This window comes from Sorex araneus, chromosome X (genome assembly GCF_027595985.1).
Source record: "Sorex araneus isolate mSorAra2 chromosome X, mSorAra2.pri, whole genome shotgun sequence".
NCBI lineage: Eukaryota > Metazoa > Chordata > Mammalia > Eulipotyphla > Soricidae > Sorex > Sorex araneus.
This window is the reverse complement of record NC_073313.1, coordinates 11,681,191-11,702,956: the sequence shown is the minus strand read 5'-3', so window position 1 is coordinate 11,702,956 and position 21,766 is coordinate 11,681,191. Positions and strand designations below refer to the sequence as shown.

Below are 21,766 nucleotides of genomic sequence, written 5' to 3'. Positions count from 1 at the left end.
TCTGACTCGTTTCACAAGATGGCATCTTTTGAGTTAAGTCCTGTATGAGGGCAAGGAACCAGTCTCCAGAATCACAATAAAAAGAAATACCAGGCTCAATGTTCTTAGGCAGATATTTGACACGTTCTGTCTGGTTAGAAGAGAGGAGGTGAATAAGTGTTGGAAAGGTGTGAGGTGAGGACAAAGAAAAAGGTATGACTGCAGCAACACAATCCACCAGGCTGCACTATAAAAGTATTCACACATTTTTTTTTGACCATGACTAATTTAACACTACTTTTTTCTTATTTTAAATGTATTAATGAGTCACCATGAGGGTACAGTTACAGAGTTTTGTGCTTGTGTTACAGTCATACAATACTCTAGTACCCATCCCTCCATCAGTGTCCATTCTCCTCCACCGATGGCCCCAGGATCCCTCCCACTCCCCCCATCATGCCCCCCACCCCATCCCTGTGACGGGGCATCCCCTTTTGTTCTCTCTCTCCTTTTGGGTGTTGTGGTTTGCAATGGAGGTATTGGGTGGCTATCGTATTCACACATTTATTTAAATATATTTTTGTCTAAGATAATAAGAAAGAAATTACGCTTTGCTATCAGATTGTATAAGGATTATCATTGGCACTCTCTCTTAGGATATCTAAAGTTCATGAACTAGGAAGTTGCTGAAAATTTCCTGTTACCAAAGGATCTGTCAGAAGTATTTTTTTAGAACTTAGAGTATTTTTGTTCTGTTGCAGTTGATATGTGTCTTGTTAAGTGAATTTATGAATTATATTTGCTAGCTGTAACTAAATGAACAGTTACATGACATATGAAAGGCTTGTAAAGTTTTCTATAGGGCCTGAGAGAGTTCTGGCATTAAGGTACTTGCCTTGCATGAGGTCAAACTGGGTTCAATCCTTAACAACACATGGTTCCCGGAACACAAAGCCAGAAGTAGCCCCACAGCCAGCCCCCAGCACTGCTGGGTGTGGTCCTCCCCAAATGTTCTGTGCAAAGGATTGAAAGAAATAGTAATTTGGGGCTGGAGCAATAGCACAGTGTGTGCCTTGCACACGGCTGACCCGGGTTCAATTCCCAGCATCCCATATGGTCCCCTGAGCACCACCAGGAGTAATTCCTGAATGCAGAGCCAGGAGTAACCCCTGAGTACCGCCGGTGTGACCCAAAAAGCAAAAAAAAAAGAAAGAAAGAAATACTAATTCAAGAGAAAGGCAAGGAAAAATCATATACGTTTTTCCTTCTTCTGGTAGAAGCCTTTCAACAAAGTCCTGAATAAAATTAACATGATGTAATTCAACACTTTAAAAAGAACTGTGTGCCACATTTCACATTATGATTCAGTATGTGTGCATATATACATACATATATAAAGAGACATGTAAATACAGACAAAAACAAAGACAGATATAAATAACGTTCTCATTAATAAAAACCAGAGCCTGGCAAGCTACCCGTGGCGTATTCAATATGTCAAAAACAGTAACAACAAGTCTCACAATAGAGACGTTACTCGTGCCCACTCGAGCAAATCAATAAACAGCGGGAGGACAGTGATACAGTGCTACAGTGCTATTATTAGTAACATATACTGCAATGTTCTCTATTTTATCTAAAATTATAATTATATTATCATTGATATATTACACCAATCTGCTGTGATATCCTGAACAAAACTGCTAGAATCAGATCTGAGGAGAAATCAGCCACATAGAATCTAAACTAAGAATACAGCTAAATATTGATTAACATTCATTTCTGTTAACCAGCAATCTCACCACAGACATATTTTCCCCCTTAGAAATTAGCTAATGGTAGCATGAAGTCATCACAATTTGGAAAACACTTTAAAAATTAAACATCCAGATCATAAAAACAAACCACAATCGTATTTTTCAGTATCATTAAAATCATGAGACAATACTCAACCCATTATTTCACAAAATTATACTAAACTTGATGTATGTTTTAAAGCCGCCTTTAAGGAGCCAGAGCAATAGTACAGTGGTAAGGTATTGCCTTGTATGCCGCCTATGCAGATTCAATCCCCAGCATCCCACATGATCCCTTGAGCCTGGCCAAATGGACTCCTGAGTCCCTCAGGGTCTTCTGAGCCCTTGCTTATAGTGATCCTTGAGCACAGAGCCAGGAGTAAGCCTCAAGCACTGGGCATGGACCAACTTACCCCAAAAAAACCCTCTCCTTTAAGATGCTGTGATATATTAATTCAGTAGTAGAGGTATAAGTATTCTGTAAGATAAACACATATACTAATACATACATACGTACGCAATCATTATTTTTTTTGCTTTTTGGGTCACACCCAGCAATGCTCAGGGGTTACTCCTGGCTTTGCACTCAGGAATTACTCCTGGTGGTGCTTGGGGGACCATATGGGATGCCGGGGATCGAACCCGGGTCGGCCGCATGCAAGGCAAATGCCCTACCTGCTGTGCTATCGATCTGGCCCCAATGATTATTTTTTGTTGAGGTGACATGTTAAAATATAAGTTTGGAGACAATACACATCGCTTTAAAGAATTTGTCTACTCTGAATATGACTGTGCATTTCTGGGTCCCTAAACTGAGAACTGTGCCTTTTCACATTGCATCTACTACTATTATGTGAACTAAGTATCCGTGGTCTTCTATAACCTGAATTACTCGCTTAGAAATAGCAATTTCAGAAATCCTTCCCACTAAACCAGTGGTTAATAGACATATGACATAGGGTCACTTAGTAATCACTGCTATGTCAAAACCCTGTATGAACTGGATCATATTTTGGTTTGGTTTTTGAGCCATACCCAGTGGTGCTCAAGGGCATAGTCCTGGAACCACATTCATTAATTATTCCTGGTGGTCCTGGGGGACCACACAGGATGCTGGGGGACCATACAGGATGCTGGAGATTGGAGCTGGGTTGACTGTGTGCAAGGCGAGTGCCCTACCCGCTGCACTATCTCTCCAGTCTCTGAACTGGATCATTTTTACTTGGCTTACTCTACATTCTTACTATTGTTTCAGAAAACTACATGTGTCAAAGGATCTGGTGTGTTCCGATCAAACCTCAGTTTATCAATTACATAATAGATTCCATAATTGATTTTTTTTTTGCTTTTTGGGTCACACCTGGTGATGCACAGGGGTTACTCCTGGCTCTGCACTCAGGAATTACTCCTGGCGGTGCTCAGGGGACCATATGGGATGCCAGGAATTGAACCCGGGTCGGCCGCGTGCAAGGCAAACGCCCTACCCGCTGTGCTATTGCTCCAGCCCCTAGATTCCGTAATTGAAAAGAACTCTCACCAGAGAGAGACTTGAACCAGTCATAGTAGAGAGATGAGCTTCACACAATGTCGCAGCAACTCTATGCTCAGATTCCATAATCATAAAAGACGAAGAATATCTCTAATTAATCTGATCTATAGATTAATTAGAAAATCTGGAGAGTGTGGTTCAGTGTTAAGCAAAGGAGCTGTCCTCCAGTCTGGTTGCCGCTGCTGCTCTTGTCACAATTGGCTTTCGGGGATCTGGTTCCATGCAACAATCTCTTTAGGCGTATGTAACACGCAGAGATAGGCTTACAAAAGTTCAAGGCACACATTTCCAAATTTATGAATATGAAAGCAGTATCATCATGATTGTATTGACAAGAAAATGAAAGCAATCTTTGAGTCAAATAAGCTCTGCTGTTTCAGCCCATTTCTGTTTTCATAGCTACTCAGGTGGCCTTTAAAATGATTACAAGCACTCACCTGTAGTTTTCAAAGATAAAGATGAAATAGAAGGGCAGGGGGTGGAATCCTGCATTTTACTTTCCACTCTCTGGATGAAGTTAAGTCATTAAGCCATCTATTTTGTTCTCTTGGTCTCTTTCCCATCCACCTAGAAGAGAAATGATAGATTACTTTGAGTATCTTCTCTGCAGAGAATGTGCTTTATATTTTTCAAGAGCAGTATAATTTGCTCAGTTTGACCCATTGCAAGAATTCTCATGGGAGGCTAGAGCGAAAGCACACTGGGTAGGGTGTTTGCCTTGCATGCAGCCAACCCGGGTTTGATTCCCAGCATCCCATATGGTCCCCTGGACTCTGCCAGAAGTAATTCCTGAGTGCAGAGCCAGGAGTAACCCCTGTGCATCACCAGGTGTGATCCAAAAAGCAAAAAAAAAAAAGAATTCTCATGGGAAGATCACAAATGTTTTTTTTTTCTCTCAGACTTTTCTATCTCTTCTACTCTAAATATGAATAATGATTAACCTTATGAAAGTAGTGGAAATGAAATACCATGCTCCCTTCACATTTCTCCATGCTAACAAATATTTACTAGAGGAAAAAAATCACTGTGGAGAGAAACACACTTTATTGCAAACAGAAGTTAAACATGCCAGCATAACCAAAAAGCTATAAGGTTATTGGAAAGGAGCCATTAAACTCCTGGAATGCATTTTGCTATTAAGGGGATATTAGATGGATAGAAGTCTTCTGTAGATCAACAAGGCACCAATTCTCTATAGTATCCCCTAAACAACAAAAGCACAACAGGAGAGTTTTGCATAAAAGACATGAGACCTGACAGCTTTTGCTTTTGCTAAATAAGCCCTCAGTCACTGTGGAGAAAATACACTTTCCCCAAAGGGTACCCCAAATTCCTTTTCTCCAACTTTGGATTTGCATGCGAATAAAAAGCACTGATCATTTCCCCCACTTCCCTTCTCTAACCCTGCTTTGAGTCTTACCTCCCCTCTCATTCTTTGATGACTTCATCTCTCTTCCCCCCATCACCCCTCCCTGCTCTCGTGGTTCTGACCGCTGGTTTAGTGCTGCCAGCGGGATGTATGCAGGCAAGCTCCGTCTGTACTCGGGCTCATCTCTGCTTGCTCCCTTGGTTCTTCACTCTTGTTAACTTTCCCAGAACTATTTATTTATTTATCGTGCCTGTTCCCACTCGAAGCCATTTTCACAGCATGTGCAACTTGCCAAGGCCACAGTACTTAGACAGATTCCGTTTTCCCTGCCTCTCTCTCTACCAGGCAGACTATTATCTCTTCCCATTAGCACATGTGGCAAAATTGTATCGGTATCATGATATCCAGGGGAATCAAAGTTATTGCAGTAGGAAAGAAAGCATGACACAAAGCTGATTCATCAATGAATAAGGCGCATACTTTACCATGTCTTTATTTTTTTGTTTTGGGGGGGTCACTCCCTGTGATGCTCAGTAATCAGGAATCACTCCTGGCGATGCTCAGGGGACCATGTGGGATGCCAGAGATTGAAGTGACTTGGCCACATTCTAAGCAAGCACCCTACTCACTGTATCAGTACTCCGGCCCCCTCTACCGGATCATTATCGATGTTGAATTTAGTCAAAGTAATTCTGGTTGTCATAAGACTTCTTTCATAAATTATACAAAAGTATTATTAATTAAGAAATTGTATGGTCATGCCCTAGTTTCTACTGGAGCGATAGCACTGCTGGTAGGGTGTTTTCCCTAGGTCATTTGCTCGGCACCAGCCAACCCGAGTTCGATTCCTTCATCCCTCTAAGAGAGCCTGGCAAGCTACCGAGAGTATCCCGCCTGCATGGCAGAGCCTGGCAAGCTCCCGATATACCAAAAACAGTAACAACAAGTCTCACAATGGAGATGTTACTGGTGCCCGCTCAAGCAAATCGATGAACAACGGGATGACAGTGCTACAGTGCCCTAGTTTCTGATAGCTTTGAAATGATACTGAAAATAAGAATAGGGAAAAAAATTTCTATGCTATCGTAGGACTGCAGTTCTTTCAAAGATCTAGAACTAGAGGTCGAAATTATTATTCACTGTTTTCATTTATGTTCAAGTAGAGGAAGAATTTTTTGTTATTCAATTTTTGTGTGGGGTCACCCCTGACTGTGTTCAGGGATTACACCTGGTTTTGTGCTCAGGGATCACAATGTCCTGGTGGGCCTTGGGGGACAGAATGCAGAGCCAGTGATCCACCTGTTGCTGGCCATTTACAAGACAAGCACTTACCCCATGGTATAGTCACTCTGGCCCCCAGAATGTTTCCTTTAGTCATAGGGAAATTTGTACATAATATGTACAAATTCAGTCATAGATGGTTGAGCTATGAAATAACCTGTCACTATTCTTTTTTTTTTCTTTTTGGGTCACACCCAGTGATGCTCAGGGGTTACTCCTGGCTCTGCACTCAGGAATTACTCCTGGCGGTGCTCAGGGGACCAATGGGATGCTGGGAATCGAACCCAGGTCAACCACATGCAAGGCAAACGCCCTACCCGCTGTGCTATTGCTCCAGCCTCCTGTCGCTATTCTTTATATTAAGCCAAAACCTATAAGTGACTCCTCACTATTAGCCCCTAGGAGTAGCCAAGGCTATTCTCCATAATCTCTACCAGTTGCACTGAATCAACATCCATGCCAAAGCAGGATACTTGCTAAACAAAAGCAGGATGTCTGCTATACAAGTACATCTTCAAGACAATGTCCCTAGTCCTATACCTCATCATATTGCCTCTCTTTTCTTTTATCTTTTCTTTTCTTTCCTCTTCTTTTCTTTTCTCTTCTTTTCTTTGGGGTGCAGGTAACTCCCAAGCATGATGCTGGAGTCCCATGGGAACCTTCCGTAGATTCTTGGTATAAAGGCCAAGTGAATCAAACTTGATTCACTGCAAGACCCCAAGGATGCAACACACAGTTTGGCACTGTGGTGCCAGGGATTACCTAGGCCACCCAGAAGTGCTCTGGGACTGCACCCAGTGATGTTAAGGGGACCATGTGATGCCTGGAACTAAACCAGGATTGACCACATGCCATCTTAAACCCTATACTATCTCATTGCCCTCCTACCACAAAATTTTATACCCGTGCAGTAAATCTTGAGCCTATGGTCCAAAATTTCCCCCATGTCCATGAAACTCATATGTAAATATTAACACTCAATATCACCTTTTTTTAAACCTTTACATTCATCTAAGTATCCATTTGGTCCCCAAATGAGCCCCAGTAGGTTACCAAAATGTTTTCACTCTCATAATGCTGTTGCTACCTTTCAAATTCTTCTTTTCAAGATCCTACCTACTCTATAAGTCTGTCAGAAATGCCCAACCCAACACAGACTGTCCTCAAAACTCTTCCTACCCCATCTACTAAGTCACTACTCTATTAGATTCCTTCCCACCTCAAGCTGTCTTGGACTCAAAGAAGAGCATTTAGAATAATACTATTTCCTACCTGATTTAGTTGTTTTATCTTTATAGCAAATCCCAGGAATGATTGTACACTTTTGAATTTGTATTTTGGTAACATTGCACAAAGACTAAATAAAAGAAATAAGTGAAATAATGAAAGAAACTCCTCTCTGGTGTATAGCCACCAACTCAAAGTAAACTTCAAGCTAAAAATACTTTCTTCATTTCTTAATTTTACAGTTGGGCCTTCCAAGCAATAAGCAGGAGAACTAGGGACACCCAAATAGATATCCTCAGCATATCTGCCAGACAGTTCAATACTAGGGCCCAACAATTTGACTCTGCTTGCCCCTGTGACATTGAGGGCCTTCAAAGATACATCCAAGGGTACTTGGGTAGCCAAGAAGTGCTGGGGTTCAAACTCAGGGCCTTGTGCCTATAATCCGTGTGTTTCTGACTCCTGAACTAGCTGGTCAAACCTGTTTTCCTGCTGTTTAAAATTTTATAAGATAAACGGCAACTATCAAACCCAAAATAGTACAAGTTTTAACATTCAAGTGGTGAAAACCACAGACTTGGTAAAGGCCATCAGTGTTATAATCATGTCAAAATTCACATATAAAGTTAGCTGACATCAGAAATTGAACTGATAAAGGTCTAATTTGTCTGAAAGTTTAGAATAAGATGCTTTAAATTAATTCAAGAAGGATTTTAGGGGCTGGAGCAATAGCACAGCGGGTAGGGCGTTTGCCTTGCACGAGGCCGACCCAGGCTGACCCAGGTTCCATTCCCAGCATCCCATAGGGTCCCCTGAACACCGCCAGGGGTAATTCCTGAGTGCAGAGCCAGGAGTAACCCCTGTGCATTGCCAGGAGTGACCCAAAAAGAAGAAAAAAGGAAGGATTTTAGATGGAAGTGGCTCTGCTCCCACGGAGGCCTACAGAAGCAAACCCAAGGCTAAGACTTTAAGGGCCTCAAGGTCACAATATCAAAACACTAGTGACAACTACTCACAAGCATCCAAGTGTACATTAAGCAAAAGTCAATGTACCTTCAACTAGAGTCCATCAATAAGCTCTTTGCTTTACTTGGCCTTTTCTCTCTAGAGTGTCTCCCTGAACTCCGACAGGTGCAGCCTTCCTAACTACTCCTGTTTGGTGATGCCCACTTCCAAATCTTTGGTCCTCATATGAACTTGAAGTTTTTAATATGCCTTGTGATAAAGATATCAGTATTTTTCAACAATCCTTGCAATTGCTCTACAGCTTTCTATCTCCTTTTTCTCGGTAATCACTTATCTCAGATTTCACTGTCAACTGTCTATTAGAGCTTTGGATCATGTTCACCTGTATGCCAAATATACCCACAATTAACACAAAAAGTAAAATCACTTAGGACTTGAAATTGCTTAATAACTCCATAGCAGAGACTTAGCTGCTTCTTTGAAAGATGAAAACTCTGTGAAATAATTCATTTAGATCTTAAAATAATTTTTAAATATCCCTGAGTTAATTATACTTTTGTGTGAATAAAGAATAGAATAAATTCTTCAACAAAAGAAGAATCAGTAGTAAATGAAGGTTTATCAACTTATCAAGATTTATCTCCAAGGAAAAGCAGGAACTTGAGCCTGACCGAAAGCCCTTAAAATTCATCCCACATCATTTATTGTTGCAGCAATAAATGAACCTTCTATCCTAACTTGGTTTAGGAAAAATCCAAATGACTTATAAGACTTCTATATTTTTCGTAAGATCATTTATAGATGCTTCCAAAGCAGAAACATTTTCTCCAAGACAATTTGCCTTTTTTAAAATATCATTAAAGTGTGATTAGCTCAGAGGCCTTGGGGAGCTGACACCCAGAGGGAGAAGAACACATTACTAATAGCTAGTCATGTGCCAACCAGCTCTGAGTTGCCAAGTCCCGTTGCTGGGGGTGGGGGCGAAAGCAAGCGTACCTAAGGTAAAGAGAATTTTCGTAATTATCAGAAGACATGCCCTGGCATCAGTATGCTGCTTGGCAAGGGACTAATAAACATTGCAAATGGCACCTGAGTCATGGAGTGGCTTCAGCCATGCGGCCCACATACACTTTGGAAGTTAGACATTTCGCCAAAATTGCATATAAAATCCTGAAGCAAGAAGTTCTTCTCCTTACCCCTCAATCTCAAAAGAAAATAATTAACCTGAAATACTACCACACTGAATAAATTTGCTTAGAACAAAATAGACAAGAACCACAGCAATCTCTTAAAGAGACCATCAATTGAGAAGTTACTCCTTCTAACAGAGATGCCTACTTTGGGAGGTTTCAAGTGCTCTGGAGAACGTATTCCTAATTTTATATTCTCCTTAAAAGTACCTTTACTGGGGGGACCCGGAGGGGTGGTAGGGAAACTGGGGGCACTGGTTCTGGGAATTTACACTGGTGGAGGTATGGATGTCGGAGCATGGTATGACTGATACTCAATCATGAACAGTTTTGTAAAAATAATTAAAAAATATACAAGAAATGTTGTTAGGCCTATATCCAGAAGACCAGAAACAATTGGTGTTAGTAGGGGTGTTGTGAGAAAGGAACCCTCTATTAATTGTTAATTTTATATTTAGGATGCTTGGTGATAGAGAAAAATCCTAATTTAAAAGATCAAAATTATAAATATTGTGTTATCCAAAGTTGCTGTCCAGGTCTCTTGGATTCTATGCAATGTCCTGTTCGCTGTGCAGGTGCGAGTGTTGTAGCAAGCACACTCAGGTTCTTGTGCTCGAGTAGTTAAGACTAAAAGCAAGGGCACTGAGACAAATGGCTGAATTCAGAAAAGACTTAATTTAAAAAAACAGAAAGAAAGGGTAAAGAATACAGGGAAGCTTCCAAATTATGTGAGGGGTCTCTTCCAGTAGAATTCCAGAGAAAGGCAGATGTCTTTCTCTTTTTCATCCTATTAACAAGTGGGTTTCCATTTCTTCATTAGGTTCTAAGAATGTTAGCCTTTCAAACAGGAGAGGATGCTGAGATGATTCTTTTCTGGTCCTAAAGCATCTGGGCTTAGGTCATCCGGGATATGCAGGTTCCTCCTAGGCTATCTCTGTGACCTTTCATACCCTTCATTCTTCTGCTTAGGGCCATATTCCTAATCTAGCCCCACTTGTTCCCCTTTAGTCCCTATAATTAGCAAATGAAAAACTTAAATAGACTCTACTCTAAACCAAAATGCACACAGACAAAGCATTTTTTGGTTTTTTGTTTGTTTGTTTATTCTTGCTTTTGGGGTCATACCCGGATGCACAGTGGTTATGCCTTGCTCATGCAGTCAGGAATTACTCCTGGAGGTGCCCAGGGTACCATATAGGATGTTGGGAATCAAACCACGGTTAGCCAAGTGCAAGGCAACTGCCCTACCCGCTGTGCTATCACCCCAGCCCCCGAAAGCATTTTTTGTTCCCCTAGTATTTTTTTGGTCCCTCCTTTTTTTTGGTCTCATTTTTTTGGTTCCATTTCTTTGGTCCCATTTTGGATCCATATGTTTTGGTCCCCTAGAGTGTTATGTTTAAGCAGGCCTAAAAACATGGCCAGGATGCAGAGTCAGTAATAAATAGGTCTATGCAAAACCCATAGGTCTGTTGAACTGCCCGGTTTTTAGAGTTTATTTTATTTTTATATTTTTAAATGAGTCACAGTGATAAACACATTTACAAAGTTGTTCATGATTGGATTTCAGGCATATAATGTTCCAACACAGTCTCTTCACCAGTATACTTATTCAGGTCTTTATCATTGAGGATTTGTACCGTCAACTTTATAAATTACGATTTTGCTTCTGTGTTGCACAGTCCCACCACCAATGGTCCCAGTTTCCCTCCCGCCACCCCCACCACTTCTCCGATCCTACTGCCTGCCTGCCACTAGGGCAGGCACTGCGGAAGCATTTTAATAGGCTTTGACCCTCATATTCTCCTGGTTAGAGTGGGGTGGGAAGCAGGTAGCTTTTTATTAGTGGAGTTATATTTGAACCTTTATCCTAATAGAAGAGTCACATACTCAAATATTAAAAATAGAATTTTTAGGGGCTGGAGCAATAGCACAGCGGGTAGGGCATTTGCCTTGCATGCAGCCCACCCAGGTTCGATTCCCAGCATCCCATATGGTCCCCTGAGCACTGCCAGGAGTAATTCCTGAGTGCAGAGTCAGGAATAACCCCTGTGCATCACCAGGTGTGACCCAAACAACAAAAAACAAGAAACAAAGAAAAATAAAAATAGAATTTTTAGACAATAAATTTCTTTAGAAGTGAAAGACACAATTATATTAAGAAAAATACAGGAAAAAAGGTGGAAAAGTTTTGCTCAGAAAAACTAGGTTCTCAGGGGCTGGAGCGATAGAACAGCGGGTAGGGCATTTGCTTTGCATGCAGCCGACCCAGGTTCAATCCCCAGCATCTCATATGGTCCTCTGAGCACCGCCAGGAGTAATTCCTGAGTGCAAAGCCAGGAGTAACCCCTGTGCATCACCAGGTGTGACCCAAAAAGAAAAAAAAAAGAGAAAAACTAGGTTCTCAGACACTGAAATTGCAAAAAAGTAACAAGTTCACCATTTGTACTATTAATATACTCCTGTTAAGTAAACAAATGTTGGAATTCAGAAATTTAAAATTTGCAATTGTAGGTTTGATCAAAACAACCAATATGTTTTGCATTTGTAGATTATCCTAAAACTGAAAAATATTTTTCAAGTGCCTGCAAAACTCTTGACAAATATGCCATTTTTGAATCACTTAAAACATTTCAATATTGTTTGGGATCATAGCAGATTTAGACTGGAAATAGTAAAACTGAGACAGCAGGTGGGGGAAAGTACCTTTACTACATTTTACTGTTAATTTGACTCATTTGTCAAAGACAGTTCTTGGAAGTTTGCAACACGGAAGCAAAAATCATAATTAATACATTTGATGGTCTATATCCTCAATGATAAAGACCCGAATAAGCACAGCTTTAAATAATAATAATCACCAAAGAAGAGGAAAGATGCAGACAGTGTGAAAATACTAGCAAATAGAAATGAGCATTTCATTTAGAGTGGCAGTATCAGATGCTCTAAACCATGAGAAACCATTTGTAGTAACTTAAGGGTGGTAGAAAATATAACTTCCAAGACAAAACTCTTAAAATGTGTGGAGAAAACAATTTCAGTAATCCTCCTTGACCTTGAACCTTAATATTATTTTGAAAACGGTGATTAAATTGAATGGCAAAAGAATCTTAACTATTTAGTCTTGTAAAAAGGTGAAAACTCAGTCTTGGGAAAAGGCCTTTCTTAATTTAAGCAAAATAGAGATATTTCAGTCATGGTCTTATTACTTTTAATTATAAGATGTCCACCTCATCTCAAAGTTCTTATCTCTGAGTGATAAACTGAAAGTTTGAAAGAACAGGAATAAATGCATTTTATAAATTTTTATGATGTGAAAGCCTGGAGTTCCTTTTTGACAATGCATGACAATGACTCAAAATATTGAATATTGTGGTTCTTTGCTGCTTTGTGCTTCCTGCTTCAACTTCATATTACAAAGAGTAAAAATTGATATACTGGATGATTTTATCCTTATCTGCACGTGTAGCTCCTCCAATGAGCAGTAAATGAATCATTTTAAAGTCAAATGAGTTCAAGCATAGGAATGACCTGATTATATAAATAAACGTTGCAGAACAGGATTAGAAACAATATTTTTATTTTCAACTTCTTATTAGAATCATGGATAGAAAAAAAATCTTGTGGCCACTATATTTTTAAGCATTTCTGTAAGAACAGCATTTTCTTTCTCAATAATTCACAACATAAATCTGCATCTTCTTGTAAAATTCACCTTCAGAGAGTAGGAAGAAGCATCATTACATAAGGTTATCCCAAACTGATTTGAAGTACATTTCACAGGGTACTACTTAATTGGAATCAGCTTGTTTTCTTAAATAAATTTTTTACAGTAAGTTGGGCAGGAGCGATAGTACCGCGGGTAGGTTTGCCTTGCTCACCACTGAGCTGGGTTCAATCCCCAGCACCTCATATGCTTCCCCCAAGTCATTCAGGAGTGATCCCTGAGCACAGATCCAGGAATAAACCAGAACAAAAAACAAAACAAAACAAACAAAAAAAAAACCAAAAGTTTTATAGTAAGCATTCTTTTAACATACACACGGAACATTCTAAAGGATAAACTATAGACTGGGTACAGAAGTCACAACAAATTTGAAAGAAAAAAATCCTACTAACTCTTGTCATCAGGCATTTTGACTGTGTGGAATGTGGAAAGCAGCCTACTTTACCGAGGAAGCCTGGCGCTCCTCCTACTGACATATAAGCAATTCCCAAAGAGAGGTCACAAACGTGTGGCCGCATGGAACATATAGCTAAACAGGAATATTCCAACCCTACTCACCCATCTCCCATTTTTCAGTCCCATGGACTGGATTATTGTTTTCAGCTAATATCTGAGGAAGAAGTTTGACCACCAAATCAAGATAAGGTTCTCAGACTCATATCAGATAAAGGGGTTTCATTAACTTCCTTAGAATAAATGATTATAAATTAATACCAGAATCCCACTATATATGTAAAGAGGCTTTCTGTATATATTAATACCTAAATGACTATAGATATCATGCAAATAATATACATTCCGAGGTGTGAGTTGGGGTATTCTCAGATTTTTCTATGCCCAAAGTCAAGTAATTCCAAAACCTTTTGTTAACAAAGTCTGTTATCAGTTAAAAAATTTAAAATGTATTTAATTCTTTGTGGCTAGAGTACATTTTTCAAACTTTAAGAATACAGGGACTGGAGCGATAGCACAGTGGGTAGTGCATTTGCCTTGCACATAGCCGATCCAGGTTCAATTCCCAGCATCCCATATGGTCTCCTGAGAACTGCCAGGAGTAATTCCTGAGTGCATGAGCCAGGAGTAACTCCTGTGCATTGTCACGTGTGACCCAAAAAAGAAAAAAACTTTAATAATACAAGAACAAAAAGACAAATAAGCCCAATTTTTTAAAAGTAAGTCTAGGCTTGGGCTGGAATGATAGCACAGCGGTAGGGCGTTTGCCTTGCACGCGGCCAACCCGGGTTCAATTCCCAGCATCCCATATGGTCCCCTGAGCACTGCCAGGAGTACTTCCTGAGTGCAGAGCCAGGAGTGACCCCTGTGCATTGCCAGGTGTGATCCAAAAAGAAAAAGAAAAGTAAGTCTAGGCTGAAGAGATAGTAGAGCAGGTAAGGTACTTGCCTTGCACATGGCCAACCCAGGTTCAACCCCTGGTATCACATATGGACTCCCAAACCCCTCCAGGAGTTACCCCAGAGCATAAATCAGGAGTAATCCCTGAGTATTGCTGAGTGTGTCAAAACTGTCTTCTACACAAAATTAATATAAAATAAATAATTCTTAAATACACTTTTACCAAAAGGGATACACAAATAAATATATGTACCACCGATCATCTGGTAGGGGCACGGGGCTAGGAACTGCCTACAAATGGACTCCAGGGAAATTTCAAAAACATTATTGTAATAATGGTTACAAATTTGCTCAGAACAGCCCTCCCCAAGACATTTCCCTTTGCCATACAGAATATTTTGAACTGATATTAGTATAAGCACAGCAGGTTCTTTTTTATTGATTTTCTGTGAGATACAGTTTACAAAGCTTTCATGTTTGAATTTCAGTCATACAATGATCGAACACACATCCCTCCACCAGTGTACATTCTGCACCTCCAATGTCCCCAGTATACTCCCCCTTTCCAACCCTCCCCTGCCTCTATGGAAGACAATTTCCCCCATACTTTCTACTTGGGGCATTATGGTTTGCAATATAGATACTAAGAGACTATCACATGTGGTACTTTATCTACTTTCAGCACACATGTCCCATCCCGAGCAATACCTCCAACCATCATTGACATAGTAAACCCTTCTCTATTCGAGCTGCCTTCTCCCTCAGCTCATGAGGCAGGCTTTCAACTATGGTGAAATATTCCTGGCTCTTATGTCTATTGTCCTTGGGTATTAGTCTCATATTATGTTATTTTATATTCCACAAATGAGTGTAGACATTCTATGTCTGTCCCTCTCTTTCTGAATCATTTCACTTAGCATGATACTCTCCACAACCATGCACTTATAAGCAAATATCATGATTTCATCTCTCCTACCATCTGCATAGTATTCCATTGTGTAGATATACCAAAGTTTCTTTAACCAGTGGTCTGTTCTGAGGCACTCACGTCGTTTCCAGATTTTGGCAATCGTGAGCAGTGCCGCAATGAACATACAGATGGAGATGTCATTTCTACTGTGCTTTTCTGCACTCTCGTGATATTTTCCCAGAAGTGGTGTTGTGGAGTCATATGGAAGCTCAATTTCTAGTTTTTTGAGGAATGCCCATGTTGTTTTTCAGAAAGGAAGGACCAGTTGACATTCCCACCAACAATGAGAAAACCTTTCTCCACACATTCACGCCAGCACTGGCTGTTCTTGTTCTTTTTGATGTGTGCCAGTCTCAGCACAGCAGGTTCATAAAATGTCTGCCATTACCGTAACTACCGAAGAGGACAAAATTGGGAGAATTACACAGAATTTTGGTTACTTGTAGAAATGTCATGTATGCTTTAGTTTAAACATCTAATTAGAAAGCATCTGTTCATTGTCTGTGTCACAATCTCATCAAAGGAATGTTCTCCACTTTCTTTTTTTATGAAATCACGTGAGATAGAGTTACAAAGCTTTCATAATTGAGTTTCAGTCATACAATGATTGAACACCCATCCCTCCACCAGTGTACATTGCCCATCACAAACATCTCCAGTATCCTTCCCCCCACCCCCACCCCACCCAACCCCCTGCCTCTATGGCATGAACTTTCCTTATTACTCTCTCTCTACTTTGGGGCATTATAGTTTGCAATACAGATACTGAGAGGCCATGACATTTGGTCCTTTGTCTACTTTCAGCACACATCTCCCAGGCCGAACGATCCCTCCCACCATCCCTGACTTAGTGGTTCCTTCTCTAGCCCAGCTGCCTTCTCCCCCAGCTCATGAGGCAGGCTTCCAACTGTCCTCTCCACTTTCTTTGAAGCTACTTAGCTCAGAATACCTACTCACATTTACTTCGTTATCTCGGCAATCCTCATTTGTGTTTATATATGGGATTAAATTGATTTTTAATACTTGTAACCTGTCTGGTAATAACCTGAATATTCAATTGAATATTCAAGTCTCCGAGAAGAACCCAGAGATGTGGCAGGTAAATTTTTCTACTCCACTAAGAATAAAACTCGTTGACTCAATTTAATCTAGAATATTAACAAATAAAAGTCTTTTTAGGGGCCGTGGTGCTGCCAGCTGGTCAGCCTGTACCCATGGGGTGAGTACATCAGCAGCCTGATGGTGCCTTTAGACTTCCTGATATCCAAAAATTGCCGCTGTACCTCCGGCCAAACCCCAACAACTTGGGACCAAATTTCCCAAGAAATTAAATGGCCAAAAGTTAGGTATGTGGGAGCCATGCCCACAGACCATTTCCTGGTCAGCTATACAAACTCATTTTTCGGCCTTGCTTCAGAGACCCATAAATAAATCTCAAAAGAGATCAAAAGCCACAGTTAATGTCAGACCCATGCAAGACTGAACATACTGGGGTAAATCAAAGGGGGGGGGGTCAGCCTGGTACCCGCCCAAGTGCAGCTCCCAGCAGCTACCTGCTTTCACAATCCAAAATCGCCACCATGTCCCGGGCCAGACTCCATCGTCTGCAGATGGACCTCACCAAGTTATGATCTGCTGAAAATTTGGTTATCTGGGTTTTGTGAGTGAATTCTACAGCCTTCTTGGTTAGGAGGGGCTACTTCCCCCATCTCCCTGTACTTTCAACATCCTTGGCAGTCATACTCACACCTCAAAGCTGCCACTCAGTTAAAAAAGCTACTCCAGTCTTGCCTTCACAATTAAAATCCTGAAGACCTTTAACAAACAGGATGACCTCTTAGTACCTCTATTGCAAGCCATAATGCACAAGAGGAGAGAGAGAAAGAAGAAAAGTGCATTCCAGAGAGGCATGCTGGGGTGGTGTTGGAGTTGGGGGATGGTGGGAGGGAAATGGGAGACATTGCTGGTGGAAAATGTACACTGGTGGAGGGATGGGTGTTGGATCATTGTATCATTGTATGACTGAAACTCAATCACAAACAGCTTTGTAATGTTGTATCTCATGGACATTCAATTAAAAAAATAAGGGCTGGGGCGATAACACAGCTGGTAGGGCATTTGCCTTGCACGTGGTCAACCCAGATTCAATTCCCAGCATCCCATATGGTCCCCTGAGCACTGCCAGGAGTAATTCCTGAGTGCAGAGCCAGAAGTAACCCCTGAGCATCGCTGTGTGTGACACAAAAGCAAAACTAACTAAATAAATAAATATAAAAAACATACAAACTAACCTTTCATTATGAATTCCTATTCACTACTGTTCTTTATCATTAGCAATACAGCGATAGCTTAATGTAAAATGAAGAAATATGCTCGGGTAAAAATCTCAGATTCCTTCAAGTTTTAACATAAACCATGACTGCCTGACTGCCTCTTATTCTTATTATGTACCATTTCTTCCCACTATCACCTATTTTTGTAGTAGTTGAGCTTGAATTTATTTTTGTCACACTATTCTTTTACCATCTTCTAGGGAAAGATAACATATTTTCCAGATTCAGTATAGAAGAAACAAAACCTCAGCTTTTACAAAAACTGAATTTAGGAATATATCAAAATAATTTCCTCAAAATTTAACACCAACATAAAGAATTTAGAGTCCTATCTTAAATAACTGATCAGTAAACTTTTTTATTTAAAAATAAATGTCTTGGGGCTGGAGTGATAGCACAGTGGGCAGGGTGTTTGCCTTGCATACGGCTGACCTGGGTTCGATTCCCAGCATCCCATATGGTCCCCCGAGCACCGCCAGGAGTAGTTCCTGAGTGCATGAGCCAGGAGTAACCCCTGTGCATCGCCTGGTGTGACCCCCAAATAAAACCAAATAAATAAATATCTTAATATTTGTACATAATATGCCAGATAAACAGTTGATATCGAACATCTATAAAGTACTCACAAAATTCAACAACAAAAAATTCAATGACCCCATAGTGTGAGGTGATGAACAGACACTTCCCCCAAAGAAGACATATGGATAGCCAACAGGCATATGAAAAAGTGCTCTTTGACACTCATGATGAGGGAAATGCAAATCAAAACAACAATGAGATATCACTTCATGCTTGTGAGAATAGCATGAATCAAAAGTCTGGAAATAGCCACTGTCGGTGTGGTTTTGATGAGAAAGAAGCTCTCTTTAATGTTGGTGGAAATCAACCTTTCCATAAAGGACTCAACCTTTATGGAAAGCAATGTGGAAATCCCTGAGAAAAACAGGAATAGAATTCCAGTATGATCTAACAATAGCACTTCTTGGTATCTACCCCTAAATCATAAAAATGTTCATTTGAAGAATATATGCACACCTATGTTTATCCCCACACTGAGTACAATAGCCAAGACATGAAAACAACCCAAATGTCTAACTACAGATGAATGGATCAAAGTGTTGTAGTACACATACACAATGTAGAGTATTGTGGAATACTATGCAGCTCTAAGAAAGAACAAAATCAGAAAATTTGCAGCAACATGGATGGAACCAGAGGATATAATGCTGAGTGAAGTCAGTCAGAAGTAAAGGGATGAATATAGAATAATCTCTCTTTGTGTTGGACTTAAAAACACACAGAAAGGGAGCAACAAAGATCCAAAGGCAACACAATGGGAGAACTGATACACACAAATAGGTTGGAGGGTGGAAGGGAGGGGTGTTAGCATCCTTGAGAGAAGGAAAGGAGTATACTGGTGATGGGAGTGGTCTTGGAATTATCTGTATGAGAAATCATTGTTAATAGCATTATAAACCACAGAATCTCAAATAAAAACATTTTAAAAAGAAATGTCTTGAAATCCAACTCTTTTATTTCAGTTTTAAAATATACTAAATCATAGAGCTGGAGTGATAGCACAGCGGGTAGGGCGTTTGCCTTGCACGCGGCCGACTCGGGTTTGATTCCCAGCATCCCATATGGTCCCCTGAACACACCAGGAGTGATTCCTGAGTACAGAGCCAGGAGTAACCCCTGTGCATCACTCGGTGTGACCCCCCTCCCAAAAATATGCTAAATCATAAAGTAAAATAGAATTCATAGTTATATAACAGATAGTGAAAATATTCATATGAACAATATTCATATCCATATTCAGAAGCACAAATTCAGTCCAACAAGACAATGAGCAGTCAGGATGTTTAAAACTCTAACAGCACTGTAAGAAAAGTTATTTAATATCTCAAGTATTATATTCAAGTATTGATGAGCTCATATCTTCTTGCTTGATATTTATTAGGGAGGGACTGAGACAGTGGGAAAATGGAAATTGGGGAGTGGAATGGGGCAATGTTGAAGAATAGATGTGAATTTTTACTGGAAAGTGTTTTGAACAGAGTATTTGTCATGATCATAGACTTTTTCAACATTTCAAAATCCTATGAAAACATATTCATAAACAAAACAGAGCATCTTAATTTCCTGATATGTATCCCTTCTAAAGAGATGGGACTATAGCAATAATAAACTTGAAATGAGAAAAAGCCAAAACTCTGCCATCAAAAAATATTGGACTCAACTGGAGTTCACAGTACCCCAGGCATACACTTGACTTAAGCTTTCACTAGAGCATTGGATTTCTCTGTCTAAACAATGAGCAATTTACTCGTTTCTTGGCCTCATTGACCACAAACAAAAAGCGGTCCTCCCAACAAAAGTTTTATCTGAAAACAATAAAACCTATCTGGAAATTATAGTCTCACGACAAGTAACACAATTACCCCACCTATTCCAAGGCTACCACCCCCTTATATACTCTAAAGGGTTAAGATGACTCCATGTACCTTCCATTGGGATTGGGGAAATAACATCATTTCCGTTGGGAGATGCAAGGCAGGCTGGTTTCTGTAGTTTGCTGACGGGGGAGGGGGGCACACTCTTCTAACCTGCCAATTGCTGTTATTTATTTATTTGTTTATTTGTTTATTTATTTATTTATTTATTTATTTATTTATTTATTTATTTATTTGCTTTTTTGGCCACACTCTGCAATGTTCAGGGGTTACTCCTGGCTCTGCATCAGGAATTACCCCTGGAAATGCCAGGGATCGAACCTGGGTTGACTGTGTGCAAGGCAAATGCTCTACCCACTGTACTATTTCTCCAGCCCCCCAAATGCTTTTAAATTGGCATTCTGTGTATGAAATTTGTTAGTATTGTTTATCATTTATTATTATATTCGGGGTCTCCCAAAGAGGAATCTAAAGAGCTATGCTTGGAATATCACATTTCACTCAAGTGAGAGAAGGAATCTGGATTCCGAACTCTATCGACGATCAAGAATCAAGGACGTTGTCTCATATGCCAAGGTGTTGAAAATCAGATGGGCCAGACACGTAATGTGATTTAGAAACAACCGCTGGACTAGAGCTGTTACCAACTGGATTCCATGGGATGTCAAAAGAACGCATAGCCGCCCACCTAAGAGATGGTCAGATTTCTTCGTCAAACCCTAAATGAATGATTTGAGGCTCTTCGTGTTCCTGGAGTGAGCAGACACCATTGGGCGACACTAGCACACGACAGGGATGAATGGAGACATTACTGGCACCCACTTGAGCATATCAATGAGCAACAGGATGACAAGTGATACAAGTGATCATTTATCTTCTATGCATAGGACATTGCTTAATTTATACATTAGTTTCTCAATAAATGTTCATTAAACTGACTAAATCAGTAAAGTCCAGACTACTCCAATTCCCATCTTTATCATCTTTGGTGAATTGTTTTCCTTTATTTGAGTAGCAGTGATGATACAGGGTTGTTAGTTTAATGATACCAGGTATATAACGAACTTAGCACTGATGGTAGTAGTCAGTCGCCTCATCTCTCCTTTAAAGGGAAACTGTAATAACTTCCACAAGGTAAAAATATCAGCAGTCCTCTAATTAGTAAATATCACCTTGAGGGGCCAGAGTGATAATATAATGGGTAGGGTGTTTGCCTTGCACATGGCAGACCCGGGTTCGATATCGGCATCCCATATGGTTCCCTGAGTACTGCCTGGAGTAATTCCTGAGTGCACATCCAGGAATAATCCCTGAACATTGCCTGGTATGGCCCAAAAACCATTAAAAAAAGAAAAAATTCATCACTGTCATCCCGTTGCTCATCGATTTGTTCGAGCAGGCACCAGTAATGTCTCTCATTGAGAGACTTATTGTTACTGTTTTTGGCATATCCAATACGCATGGGTAGCTTGCCAGGCTCTGCCGCGCGGACTCGATACTCTCAGTAGCTTGCCAGGCTCTCTGAGAGAGGCGGAGGAATTGAACTCATCACTTTGAAAACAGCAAAGATGAATCA

At 40.3% G+C, this 21,766-nt stretch overlaps 1 long non-coding RNA gene across 1 annotated transcript in view; it reads right to left on the bottom strand.

Annotated features, from left to right (window-relative positions):
• LOC129399619 (uncharacterized) overlaps positions 1 to 21,766 on the bottom strand; it is a 65,722-nt gene that overhangs the window by 19,003 nt on the left and 24,953 nt on the right. The window contains exon 2 of the long non-coding RNA XR_008627199.1: positions 3,762 to 3,891. This is a non-coding gene — a long non-coding RNA (uncharacterized LOC129399619). The remainder of the gene's footprint in view (positions 1 to 3,761; positions 3,892 to 21,766) is intronic.